Raw genomic sequence first — 14,830 nt, 5'->3', positions numbered from 1 at the left:
ACGAAGAATAAGAAGGCGCGGCATGCTGAGGTACTATCGTTCTCTGTTCCTCCGATTGTTGAAAATGGGAGGCATACGCCAAGACATCCGGAGATCCCAGGGGATTTCAGGATGATCAACCACCGACCATACAAACTAGACCTCGCAGCCAGCGATTGTTACCTGGCCTCGGAATTGAAGTTTGATCCTCGTGGAAGGAAGTTCTACAATGACGTCAAAGTCAAGGACGTCATCCCCTAACATTATGCGACGACAAAAGTTTTCCAAAGGCATTGAACTGCCAACGAAGAGTGGCGACACTTGCGTCAGAGTAAAGTGTTGGTTCATTGAAAGGGATCAGCTTTTTTCTCTTTTATAACACAGTTCTGCCGCAAACGTATGGAACCTGCCTAGTAACTTTAGCCATAAAGCGTGTTATTTATTTAAAGGGTGTCATTTATTAAGTAACGTCACAGACACTGTCATTGTCGTCACATATACTGTATCTGAAGATATGCATCTGAATTAGAACGAAGATGTGTACTTGAAGGGGTTGCGACACTTCGTCTCAAGTTATTCCGGATCAATGTAAAATGCAATTATTTGCATCGATGTGGACCTGCATTCCGTGTTCCCTAGTCTCGGGGTTTTACATTATGCATCATCTTCACCAGCTCGCTTGCTTCCTAGCCATTTTTTCACTGCATTCAAAGTTTTACGGCAAAGGGACTAATAGACGGGTAGAAAACCGGCACCGCGAATACCAAAACTCATGTGGGTCTGACATCACGGCAGCCGTCTCCGCCAGTGAGGAAGCACGAGAGATGTCACTTGCTTACGACTACCAATGGGAATGGCCGGAGCTCTGACGTCAGAGCTTGACGAATACGTGTGTTCAAGGGCTTATATCTCGCAGAGCACGACATGTAGTAAAATAATTATTTTTTCCTCAATACTCTAGCGTTCAGTACAATGTGTGCATAATGCAATGAACCACACATATCAAAGTGTCGCAACCCCTTGAAACGTATCATTCGAGTTTCTTTTTAATTTTTTATTCTGAGTTAGCGCCGCGAAGCAACTGTGGCTATGAGCAGCGTACAGATGTGGACAGATGGAGAGAGGACAGCAGGAAGGAGTGGGGGACAGAGTGGAATAGGGTCTGAGGGACTATGTATGCTACGTCGCGTATCCTACATACCGCTCTGTATCTAAACGAAACACAGGCTAGGCTCAACAAATGAGATACATAACCACAACAATACCTCATTCCAAGACCTATGCTAGCAAACGTGTGACGCTCTCACACTTTATCGGACGAAGGGTAATAGAGATATTATTCGATAGCCTGGTTCCTTTGTATTTTGTTTCAACCTACAGATGTATTGCTTACAAAATTGGCAATTCTCCAGCTGGCGGTCAGGAATGTTTAACTTTCTTGCAATATAATTTCGCTGCGCATAGTTCGGAGTATTCCTCGAGTTGCTCTCGAGACATTCTTGTAGATCTTAACTTACCTGCTGAAAAGCATTTTATCCACCATTTCCTGAAGATCCTCGTTCACAATGGTTGCCAAGTGACCTCCATGCGTAGCGCACACATTATTGGCCTCTGACCAGGACATCGTATCGTTGAACACCCGGTAGCAATACGATCCCCAGGACACCCATCCGTAACGACAATCTTCGCTCAGAGTCGTGTTCACCACAGTTGTCCTGTACGTTGCGCAGAATCCGACATCTGCATTCGCAGCACTGTTCTCAAGCCCTTCAACTCCCGTGCGAGGCTCCACGTGGACGGAAATCCTCAGCACATTTTCTGACGAGCGGAAACTTGTGAGCTCGTCGTTGCGCGTCCAGTTCCCACACAGTCGAGACACTGTAGAACCTGCATGTACTTCCACGTAACTGTCAGGGCAATCCAGAGAAGGTTGAGATGTTGAAACTTGCAGAACCTTGAAGTCGAGTTCAATTTCGTAACCCAGGGGAGCGTAAATATTGAAATAACAGTCGTAAGGCGAAAAGAACTGCAAAGACAACGACTTGCTTGGAAGTCGACAGATCTGACCAGTAGGAGCAACGAAGCTTTCGTTGGAGCATAGTTTTACGGTTTCGTACCTCATTGCCCAACCCTCAGCCTCTAGGAGCGCATCGCTACGAAATACAATCTGGAGCCGTTCGGTGGATGAAAAGAAGGTAAGGTTGCGTCTACTTCCACAAAAGACTGCTGCTGATTCTCCATCATGACTTGCCAGAGGACCAATTAGGAGTGAGTTCCTATCGCAGTGAGGGTTGTTAAGTGGTGGAAGCTCCAAGGAAGGGATGCGCAGAAGGATACGGTGTCCCGGTGGAGCTACAATTGTGATGGTACACAGCAGCCCTGGAGGATAAGGTGCTGGATGGTTAGGGCTGTGCCAGTCACCCTGTGGTTGGGTCAGGGTAGTATTACAGCCTGGAAAAAAAGAAAAGAAAAATCATCGTGATTTGTTGCCTTCGAACAATGCTTTCCGACAAACATCAGACAAAAGTGAATGTTCCAGGACATTTAGACATGCAGTGACAAATTCAAGCACAACTCTTCCGCATTCTTAGGCCGCTTCAATGACTGTGCTTTAAATGACGATTTTACAAAGATGCGCGCGCCACCAAGCGCGGCGCCAAGCAGCATGGAAACTTTGAGGGACACTGCTCCCGTCGTCTGCTTAGGTTATGGTTTGGCTGACGCACACCGGGAATGTTGTTCTTTTTCTTCTACTTCCGCCTCTGGCCGTGTCGTAAATTCTTTTAAGGCGCTCTAAGTTCCCACGAGCCCCTGCGTGCCACAGGTGGCGTTAGAGGGAGCCAGTCTGTGTGGCTGGTCTTCCGCTCCGATGCCAATACAAGAGGTGGCGCTTGCTTTGCCGCAGGTGGCCTTTATTTTTGAAGCGTGATGTGGGCAAGCTTACGCTTGTCCCATCCTACAGTTGGCAATACGAGGTTGAGCAGGATGTGGATATGTGAGGCAATTAAGAAATATGCAAAGCACTCTAAAACGGCATCCCGTTCGGGTAAAATCTGTATCACACTAGAGTGATTTCACGTCAAACCAGACAACACCGTGTTAGGAATCTCGCGGTTTTCATTCTTTTTACATATTTGGGAGCCTTAAAGATCCAAACGATCTGGGCAAGGTACTTACCAAAAACATCTGACTAAGGCTAGTATTGGAGCTAGTAATGTACGAAAGCGTCTGAAGTGAGGTCATCCGGTATAGGAGCTTTCGGGGAGCCATATCGGTCCATAAAGGCGATTGGCGTCTTGTTTCAAGTTTTCACGAACAAGAACAAAATTTACGCTCACGTGAACAAAAACTAATTTGTTTGTGATGTGCCCACAGAATAGCCTAATACCTATTATTAAACTTCTAAAGACGATAACCTGCTGGGGTCTTCCGAGCCGGGGGCCTTTAACTAGGGAATTTCGGGCAAAAGCGAGATAGCAGAATTAGAGACAATCCTCATTGAAAGGCATTATATCTTTTAAAAATCCCGAAACGAGCGCGTGCCGTGAAATATTCGTCGCGAAGTTTCGCTATGCAAATGAGCCGAAACCAAAATCGCCCGCCTCAGGAGCGCATGACCTTCGTCGACGGAGTCATATCTGGGCCGGAAAGCGGTTGATCTGGCCAGCAGATCACCAGTTACTCCAATCATCTCCATCGCTAGAAAGTAAGTGGCTATCGCTAGAAAGTATGACGTGGAATGACCGCTGCCCTCTCGATCGGCGCGGTTCCGGTACCCGCTCATTTCTACGCACGTGCGCGCTTCGGGATTTTAAAAAATGAAATGGCTTTCAACGAGGTTTGCCTCTCATTCTGCTATCTCGTTTTTGCCCGCAATTCCCTAATTAAAGAGTCAGTTAATGAATTTTAGGTAATTGGTCATCTCGTAGTTACGTACTCTCTGAGGTGTCCGCCTGACTGTATGACTGCACTGAAAAAAAAAAAAAAAAAATGAAGGGACGCTTACGCAATTGTAACGCGATTTTCAGCGTCAGCTGTGTGTGAATCAATGTTTGATGGTTGTTATAATGCAATGGCGATCACGGGCGATCTCGGGATGCGATCACACACCGAGGAGCTGTAGAGGAGATGGTCTTCCTCCACACGAGTCCTGATCAGCTCACATAGAACGGGCAGATGTTCGTGGCCTCACGCTAGGACGGTGCCGGTAGAACTGACTGGCAGGCACGTCGTCGTCTGTGTCAGCAGCAGATAGGCCGCCACAGACGACGACGACGTTATCTTTTCGCATCACGGGTCACGTGATGCCCATGCGTTTTCTGAGGACGACCACGAAATCTCGGGTAGGTCTGCCCTTAATAGCGCACGCTGTAAAACGACATCTATGCTGCTCTCATATCACTCTAAGAAAAAACGGTTGAAAAGGGGTTGAAACGGCGCACTTCTTCCCAGACAACTTTTTTTTCAGCCTACACTCTTAAAAATGAACTTCACCTCATAGCACGCTCCTAGCCAACCACTATCTCGAATGATATCGTTATCTGCCCTGATTTGTTAAGAGCGGGAGGCGTACGCCTTTTTTGTGACACTTATGCGGTTCATAAGTGTCACAAAAAAGGCGTACGCCTCCCGTTTTTAACGAACCAGGGCAGATAACGATATCATTTGCGATTATGGTTGGCTAGGAGCGTGCTATGCGGTGAAGTTCATTTTTTAAGAGTGTACTGGAGGCATGAGTGCGGCGTTTCTACCCCTCTCCCCGGCTATCTCTTCTCAGCGGTAAAAGATATGTCGGTGCATCTTAATCGTGCGAAACAGGCCCCGCAATGTGCCTTTGCCTCAGGCCCCGCACATCCCTAGCACCGGCCCTGCTGAGACCCACCTACGAAAGGCGGAAACACCGCTGTGAGCATGGCCCGGACCCAACGGGCAAACTGGCAATAAGTAAGGCGGGGCAGTGGGCTTCCTCGTGAGCAGGGACATGTGTGAACGTTCTCACTATACATTCTCACCAATTCAAGCGGTAAGTCATCTATGCCCGTTTACTCGTCTATGAACATCGACGAACACGGAGTGAGGAGCTGTTGGCGGCGACCACAACAATATACCTCAAATGAAAAGCTAGGCTGAATGAAATCATAAAGTGCTACAGTAAACAGAAGGTCTATCTGTGGAGGATCAGGAATGAGGAAGGCGTACACTCTTAGAAATGATGGTGGTGGTGGTGATGGCGGTAGGGCTCTTAGAAATGAACTTCACCTCATAGCACGCTCCTAGCCAACCATCATACCGAATGATATCGTTGTCTGCCCTGATTTGTTGAAAACGGGAGGCGTACGCCTTTTTGTGACACTTATGCTGTTCATAATTGTCACAAAAAAGGCGTACGCCTCCCGTTTTCAACAAATCACGGCAGACAACGATATCATTCGATATGATGGTTGGCTAGGAGCGTGCTATGCGGTGAAGTTCATTTCTGAGAGTGTAGAAAGCTTCGCCCATGAACTGGGCAATCAAATTGATTACCGACCAGATTAACGGGCGTCCTGGGCCGACTTCTAAGGGAACTGTGCCGACATATGTCTGAAAGCGTCTGAGGAAAATCCAGGAAAAACCCCAGACAGCATAGCCGGCACCTCGGAGCTGAACCACATTCTATTCAGATGTATGTTCCGTAAAGCCCTGGCCAATTACCTTTCGTGGATCACAGCTATACTTCGTGTGTAAGGAAGAGGAAGAAGAAGAACTGAGGAAGTACGAGGGGAATGGGAAGGTGGTCATGGGCCTCGGCGCCTCCCTACCAGAAAACGCGCACAAATACACCGGGACGGGATCCGAGCGGCGGACTGCGTCGAGCTCACTTGGTGGACGGTTTGTACACTTCACTGCTAAATTTATTTTGATTTCTGTTGACATCATTGTGGTATAACTACTCATAGAACGCATTCTGCATACGAGACGTTTGGTCATCGGTACCAGATGAGCGGCGCAAGTTATTTTTGTCTCAGAGTCTGGGTCTATATATAGATTTGTTGCACTAGTTTCCTAAGATGCATTTGATGACGCATTGATTTTCTTTGATTGTAAAAAAGGAGAATTCGGCACCCAGCGAATTCTACTACTCGCACAATAAGCCCTCCCTCCCACCACAAATAATGGAAGAGAGAAGGACCCCATCCTCCTCCCGCCCCACACGCACCATAACGCACGCAAAGGTACTTCCGATGATGCAAGTTCTGACCTAAACCAAATGTTGTTGCATTATCTCCAGGCATGCTGTATTATCTCATAAGGCGACAAATGCTTATTCCTGCAAAATGCCATTAACTGCAAATAAATATGTCGAGCAGCTTCATTATCAGGATTTGTCAACACTTTAGATAAACCCTGTACTCACTGTGTAAAAAAGGGCTGAATTTCGCGGTTACATAATCGCTCTGGACATTCCCTACATGACGCTCCAAACAGCGTATCCATGAAGAGCCTGTTGATGCTTCATTTGCTCGCCTTTTAGGAGTTTCCTTCAGAAAGATTCACGCACCTAATCTGCTCCATTGGCTTGTTCCTTCTGTGTTCCGTTCCGTTTGCCTTTTGGGCGCGTGGCTACCATTACGGTTCTTTTGTGCGCTGTGCTAACGCTTATAGCGAATGGTCTACTGTTTCCTGAATTAAGCGGAAATTGCGTCGTTTCCGAATGTCACAGGGATTTATGTCTACGACTACTTCTGACTTTCCTTGGCATATAGCCCGCTATAGGGCGGCCTGGAAATTATTAGTTAAACATTCCAGGATGCTGCCGTGCATAGTTATTTGTATCACTGCAGCGGAGCTTTACATTCCTGACTGCGGGAATTTCGCGCTTCACACATTCGCGAATAATAACAAAGCGCATCCCACACTAATGTGACAACATTTAGGTCGCACGGTCCCTCCGTGGCATTTTGCAAATTAGAGTTTACCGCATGTAATGCAGGTAACTTATTGCAAGGTACTCCTCGCGACATACTTGTCCAAATTACCTTCTTGTATACCGACACATTCGTTCTCTGTGGTTACGCTTCCGTTCTCTAACAGTAAATAAATTTATTTCCATTCACAGTGCACCTCTATTCCACCCCGTGGCCGAGTGGTTAAAATAACCGCCTTCCACGCCAAGACTTGCAGGTGGGCCGGGTTCGTATCCTAGTCTGGTTGTTTTCCCTGGGTTTTCCTCGGACGTTGTAAGGAGACTATGAGACTTGCCGAACACCCTATGAAATGTTTGCTGAAAACGGTTCTCCCAATCGAGCGTGGTTGAAATCGTGGGGTCCAGGACCTCTCCTCCGCGTTCCGTTCCTCCTTCCTTTCGCATTCCTCCTCTCGCTTCTAGAGTACAGCCCACGCAGAAAGCAGAGAAGGGAAACGGACATATTTTCGTTACCGTTTCCATTTCCGTTACTGCAATATGTTCGTTTCTGTTATCCGTTTCTGATACCAGCCTGTCAATTTCGTTTGTGTTAAGTTTCCTTTGCTGTTTCTGGTAATGGAACGGCTGTTACACAACCGGCGGGGGAACATGCCCGTTCAGCTCTGTCAGAACCCCGTTTTGCCCAAGTGCTGCCTCGGTCCAGCAACTCAAGATGGGAGTGACCCGACCTCCTTCCAATTGGGGGGGGGGGGGGGGGGTCAGCTTGCTCTGAAGTGGCGGCTCGGTGCAGCCAGGGGAAGGAGTCCGAGAGAACTACCCACCACAGAAAACATGCTAGCATCCCTCAGTAGTCTTCATTGGGATGCTCCCTGTACCACGGTAACCACCAGGATTATTGGCGAATTTACCCAATGTCCTTCCAATGTCGCATTCATAGGAGGACACTCTCAATAGTAAACAATACTGCCATAGTCACGGGGATATGAAAAAAAAAAAACGAAGAAGGAAAGAAAGAAAAATTGTAGGCTTGTGTCCTCGTGCTATGTCGTGCAGTCTGTTGTGTATAGGCTCGCAGAAAGGAGCGTCGGTCAATCATTGCCGTTCCGCTCGGTGCGCGGTGACGTCGTAGGTGACGTAATGGCGTTACAGCCAACACCACTAGAACGAAATGCTGGACTCGTGAAAGCTTGATGTGACAATTAAGAGTCCACCAATCCCGACCTTGCTCTCAGCGGCCGTAGCTATGGAGACGAGCGGCCATCAGCTGCATGGGCAGCCACTGGAAGCCACAGAAAATCTGTGTTTGAAATTGCCTGCAGCGATTGGCTGACATCCTGACTTTATATGTCTGTGCGCAAAGGAGTCAGAGGAAGCATTAGGCAGGCCTTGTATCCAGGTGGTGTTGGTACAGCGGTGGCAGGGTCACATTCCTTCCTACCACACTCCTGTTGCCGCTCGCCGAACGTAAAACTTCGGCTATGTGTTCAGGAACATACCTTCTGTCAAACAAAAAAGTAAAAAAAACCGTTTCCCTTTAAGGTGGTACACAACCCTATGAAGTCTGCCCTGTCGAAAGAGATGGCTGAGGCAACTGCTTATCTGCCCTCTACACGAGACAAAAGCCACGTCAAAACTATTGCAGGTGGCTTCACTGGATCATTCGAATGACTCAATTCTTTCCCAACCTACACTGTTAAAACAGATCTGCACCACATAGCAGGCTCCTAGCCAACCATCATTCCGAATAATATCATTCTATGTCCTGATTTGTTCAAAACACGGGGGAGGTGCCTATCTGGGACAACATAATCTGTCTCAGATAGGCGCCTCCTCCCATTTTCAACAAATCAATATACAGAATGATATCATTCGGAATGATGGTTGGCTAGGAGCGTGCTATGTGGTGAAGTTCTGTTTTAACAGTGTAGAGTGGAGTTTCACGCCTCCATGCTAGACGTATAGACCTTCCTAGCCTAGCCTCGAACCGTGTTTTGCGTACCTTCGGAAACAGGTGGGTTTTGTTTTGTTCTGGGCTGCTATATACAAACCGTGGTTGCTGCCGTGTTTAGCAGTGGTCGTGGGTTTAAACTCTGCAGTTTTCGACTACGTGGAGTGCAGAGTGTAGTACGCGTTCAAAACTGACCTCAACGCCAATGGCGCAGCCACGGAGGGGCTAGGGGGGGCTCGAGCCCCCCCTACCTGCCACGACGGACCCACGCAAATCGCGCAAATCCGAGGAGAAAATAATATATGGGGGGGGGGGGGTACAGTGTGACGATCGCTAAAGTTCTTACAGTTCATGGCGTCTATCTAATCGGCACTCTTGAATGGTTTTCAGAGTATGAGCTTTTCAAAATCCTTCCGATCTCGTGACACCCCCTCATTGGACATCACTGCGTAATCGTATTGTGAACGCCCAAATCAATTACCGCATTTTGCGGTGTGCACAAGTATATTGTGTGTTGTCGCACCCAGGATCAGCGGGGGGGGGGGGAGTTTTCGTATCGAGCCCCCCCTACCTTGGCGGTCTGGCTACGCCACTGCTCAACGCATAGCGTTCTCAGTGAAAAGCAGCGGGTGGCAGCCCAGCGGCAAGATGGCAGATACCATGGTTTTATGAGAATGTTCGTCTTATTCTCTTTTTCTTTCTAATGTTTTTACAGAATTTTCATAAAAAAGCTATGAGAGCAGCGTAGATGTCGTTTTTGCACTTAAGTTATACGGCCAGGCGGACATCCTCTCTAAGAGTAGCAAGCCGATTTGCTTGGCTGACCTCTCCAAAGACCTATAAACGAACGAACGAACGAAGAGAGTATGTAACTACAAGATGACTAATTACCTGAAATTATTATTAACTCTTTAATTAGGGAATTTCGAGCGAAAACGAGATAGCAGAATGACAGACAATCCTCGTTGAAAGTCATTCGACCTTTATCATTCTCAACACCCTACTTTCTTTCTGTAAAACTGTTAAGCAGGCCAGTGAAATGCACAATGGGAAGTAATTCACCCCACAGAGTCGTAATTATCGCCCAAATGGAATTTAAAGTGCGCCGCAAAAAGCGACCGTGCACAACGGTGGTGGAGAGCGGTACCAACACCACCTACACTCTTAAAAATGAACTTCACCGCATAGCACGCTTCTAGCCAACCAACTACTCGAATGATATCGCTGTGTGCCCTGATTTGTTCAAAACGGTAGCCGTACGCCTTTTTTGTGACACTTATGCTGCTCATAATTGTCACAAAAATGGCGTACGCCTCCCGTTTTCAGCAAATCAGGGCAGATAACGATATCATTCGAGATTATGGTTGGCTAGGAGCGTGCTATGCGGTGAAGTTCATTTCTAAGAGTGTACACTGTTAAAACAGAACTTCACCACATAGCACGCTCCTAGCCAACCATCATACCGAATGATATTATTCTGTGTCATGATTTGTACAAAACAGTGGGGAGGAGCCTATCTGGGACAAGATAATCTGTCCCAGATTGGCGCCTCCTCCCATTTTCACCAAATCAATGCACAGAATGATATCATTCAGAATGATGGTTGGCTAGGAGCGTGCTATGTGGTGAAGTTCTGTTTTAACAGTGTAGATACAGAAAGCCTGCGTGCTCGTTGACTTGACGTAACAATTAAGAGTCAGCCAATCAGGATAGTGTTTTCAACGGTGGCAGCCAATCCCGAACGTGCTTTCACCGGTCGTGGTCATGAAGACGAACCACCGTCGTCTGCGAGTGGTGATTGAACGTCCCCGCATACTAAATGGGACAACTTGGAAATAAACCGCAAAACGGTCTCAATCTTTCTCAAAAGTGATATTCTGGAAAGCGTCTTGCACTTTTTGTCTAAATATTTAGGTCTGCAGGTTCCAGGTGAGCTGCAATCATTTGCGGGTTCTTGAATTCGCAGAACGGTGAATCGCAGTAGCAGACGAATTCTGACTATATATGTCCATGTAGCGAAGGAAGGAGAGGAGGCAATGCGCAGGCTTTCTCTATCTATAGGTATAGTGTTGACAGTACTGGCCACCGACCTTGCGCTGACGACATACTGTCAGCGCTCGCTGACTGGTTCAGAGAAATGTCGTCTGCTAGTCAGTTGTTCAGGGCTCTTAAGAGGCATTGCACAGGGGAACTCCGGCGGGACAATGAAATCATCCATGTTGATGATGTCATCCATGTGTTTGCACGAAATCTCCTAATTAAAGAGTTAATTAATAAATTTTAGGTAATTATAGTTATATACAATCCTCGAGAGTATATTCGCCTGGCCGTATAACTCAACTGCAACACCGACGTCTGTGCTGCTCTCATAGATTTTTTAAATAAAAATTTGTAAAGGATAAAAAAACAAGACGCCCTGTATAGTGCCCCCGTGTTGCTTCAGAACGTTTGCACGAAATGTGTGCCATGTTGTGAGAATCCCGTGAACCGTGCGTGAACCGAGCTCGCGCTTGGATATAATGGACCTTTTTCACATACCAGTCGTCTCCTAGCGGCTTTCCAGCGAACCACGCTCGGCGCACGCCAAAACACATCCACGTGGGTCGCACAAAGGACCAAAACCGCTCCGGAGTGCGACCGACGAGCTCGCGGCATTCGTGCAGTCTCCCCACTGGTCCCCATTTCTGTCGTCCCCATACTGCACCATCTAGTGAAGACAGAGATAACCCTGCCCGGCGCCTGAAGGTAATGCGCATAGGCCGTTGTGAAAAAGGTCCATTGAACGTCCCTATGATGAGAACGATAACACGAAAGAACGCAATGTTGTGAAGAGTACCATGAGAGAGAGAGAAATTATGTGTTTAATGGCACAAAGGCGGCAAAGGCCAAAGAGCGCCTGAACTATGGTGAGTGTCTGGGAGATGATGATGATGATGCGAGAGAGAGAGTACCATGAGGCGCAACGCGTTGGAGAAAGAAGTTTCAATGAGAAGGGAGCAGGAAAATAGAAGAGGTAGCAGTGGTCCTGAGAACAAGGATACTGGGGGGGGGGGGGGCAAAAGACACATTGGAGAAGCCCACCTCTGATATAGGCCATTACAGTGACAAAATCCCGGAAATTGCCCGTACAGTCAAGCTATGCCGCTAAATGAAAGGTCATGTTTCTTGTAGCCAGTGACGATGTCATTTGTCACGAAGGCAGTTTATCTTCTGTTGCATGCCTTGCGCAACAACACTGAAGTAAGCACGGTAATGACCCTCAAGGCTATTATTAAGGCCGAGATGAAGAGCATTAAGCAGTGCTTTATTTCCGTTCCTTGAGACGGAAGGTCAATAAAGGAGCGTTGAAGGCCTCTCCATAAATTTTTCGTTTTTGGCTGCGGCGTATTGCGCACCAAATAACATATCTACTCTTGCACACGAGCAATGGTCCCTAGCTGACCTGCAGAGAGAGAGAGAGAGATGTGCAATCCCTCTCCGGCCCTAGTGGTGGCGACGTCCGTGCCGTGGAGTGTCCCCCCAAGTAGCTCCGTGCCGTGTCCGTAGTAGACGAATTTTCAGTGAGAAATCAGACCTCGCGGCTGCTCCTCACGCTCTATGTCATTGGGACATGGCTACGTCACGTCGGGAGATTCCACCGCTCATGGTTGCTTTATCAGGGCGTCCTTCTAAATTTAATGGCTCAGTGAGGAGACAGCGCACAGTGAAAATATTGTGCATGGTGGCTATAAACGGCATAAGCCAGTGTCGCAGGTTTTACTTCAGACGTGTGAAGAAAGCAAGCTGAAGCCGCTAAGGCGAAATTGTTCAATGATACGCTAACCCTTCGACAAAACGTATCGAGAGCTGTTTCTTACCATTTGCCCAATCCAAGGTGTACACAACTGCTTTGAAGTAGCACGATGTACATGGAAGTACAGAGATGGCGATCCATCGATCTCGGCCGCTGTACTTTGTGCGGGAACCGTTGCCGACTGCAGCCGAGTTGGCCATGCTCTCAGATTCTGTTCCAACTTCTACAAATGTAGCGCCGTTTGCTGGAACACGTACGTCTTGGAACTGCAACACCGGAGGAAAAAAAGAAAACAGGAGATCACCGTAGTGCACAGGATAAGCGTAACTTCTCTGCATAACATGCTCAGTGCCCTTGTACCAGTACTGTAAGATACCACTTGTTATTTGAGGAGAAGGGTGAACGCACGCCAATAGACTCCATGTTATGCTCAGTATCTGTTAATTCTTGATTTTAATTATTGCTTCAGTTCACGAAATGAGTTCTGTTCGACCCCCCACAAGCTGGCTTTGTTCTGTATTTTGCTCATTATTGAAAAGTTCATAAAAGCACCATCACTGCATGCACACGGTAATGAGGTACGTGAACGACTTCGGTATAGTAGCAGAAGACAGCTTGTAACGCTAACGGTATGCGGCAACATCATTTATTCGTATACAGGGTGACAATCCAATGACACTTGGTGCTTCTTTCGATACTATTTTTTAGTTCGTCCTCCTCTTGTTCTCTACAGGGTGTTTCACGAAAATCCCCCGGCTGAATAATTCGTGAACAGGTGGCGCTATCGACGAAATTTCTTTTTGGTAAAGATCCTTGGGACATCGACCATCAACTGAGCAGTGGGCGGCTCATTTGCATATGCTCAATAATTAGATAAACATCTTAACTTTTACTTCGCACGCTTACGGAACCTCTGTTTTACGCATCGGGACCTTCAGCGAAAAACATTGCAAGAAAAAAACCGCATCGACACTTAGTGATTTTTCCGAGTAATTAATCGGTTTCGGTTTACATATTTCTTGCACGGAGCAGTGCACCAATGCGCTCTTTGGATCAGCTATCCGGCTGTCAATTTCGTGTTCATCCGCCTGGTTGACACACGGGGTTGACGGAAGATAAGGAACAGCAGCAGGAAACGCTTTGGTGTTCCTTCTCCTTCTCTACACTCTTAAAAATGAACTTCCCACATAGCACTATCCTATAGCCAACCATCATCCCGGATGACAACGTTCTCTCCCTGGATTTGATAAGTATGAGAGGCGTACGCCTGTTCTTTTCTTTTTCTTTTTGTGCCAATGATGCCGTACATAAGGACAAAAAGAAAGGCTTCGCCTCCGGTCTTCAACAAATCGGGCGAGAACGTTGTCATTCGGAATGATGGTTGGCTCGGAGCGTGCTATGGGGTGTAGTTAATCTTTCCCCACAGCACTCGCGGCGCATTCGTCATCATCCATGATACGAGCACGCTATCTCACCTATACGGAACGGCAGAACCGGCTCCGCTGTTTCGTACACTCTTAAAAATGAACTTCACCGCATAGCACGAGAAATCCAAAGAGCGCATTGGCGCACTGCTCCGCGCAAGAAATATGTAAACCGAAACCGAATAATTACTCGGAAAAATCACTAAGTGTCGATGCGGTTTTTTCTTGCGATATTTTTCGCTGAAGGTACCGATGCGTAAAACAGAGGTTTCGTAAGCGTGCGAAGTAAAAGTTAAAAGTTAAAATGTTAAAATGTGAGCATATGCAAATGAGCCGCTCACTACTCAGTTCATGGTCGATGTCCCAAGAATCTTTACGAAAATGAAATTTCGTCGATAGCGCCACCTGTTCACGAATTATTCAGCCGGGGGATTTTCGTGAAATACCCTGTATACACTTTTGAGCAGAGTAGCGGACAGCTACTTAATTGTGGTAGCCGGCAGTGATTTATCAAGACCCCCCTACACCCCCCTAACCACCGGTAGCCGGCACGGCACTGATTGTACATGAAATTGTCGGCATCATTGTCTTCACGGTTAAGCGACAGAGCTGACCTTCAACTTAGATGCCATCTATACGGACCATTTCCCACTTGCAATCCCGTAAAGTATAGGATCGATCGGAGGCATGCAGAGGACAGGAAGCCTATTGAAAATTCGGGCACATAGACGAGTCAAATTTGATTGATGTAACATTGGTACGGCATTTCGGAAAGATCC

Source organism: Ornithodoros turicata, chromosome 1 (assembly GCF_037126465.1).
Source record: "Ornithodoros turicata isolate Travis chromosome 1, ASM3712646v1, whole genome shotgun sequence".
NCBI classification, from domain to species: Eukaryota; Metazoa; Arthropoda; class Arachnida; order Ixodida; family Argasidae; genus Ornithodoros; species Ornithodoros turicata.
Note: the sequence above shows the minus strand (reverse complement) of the source record.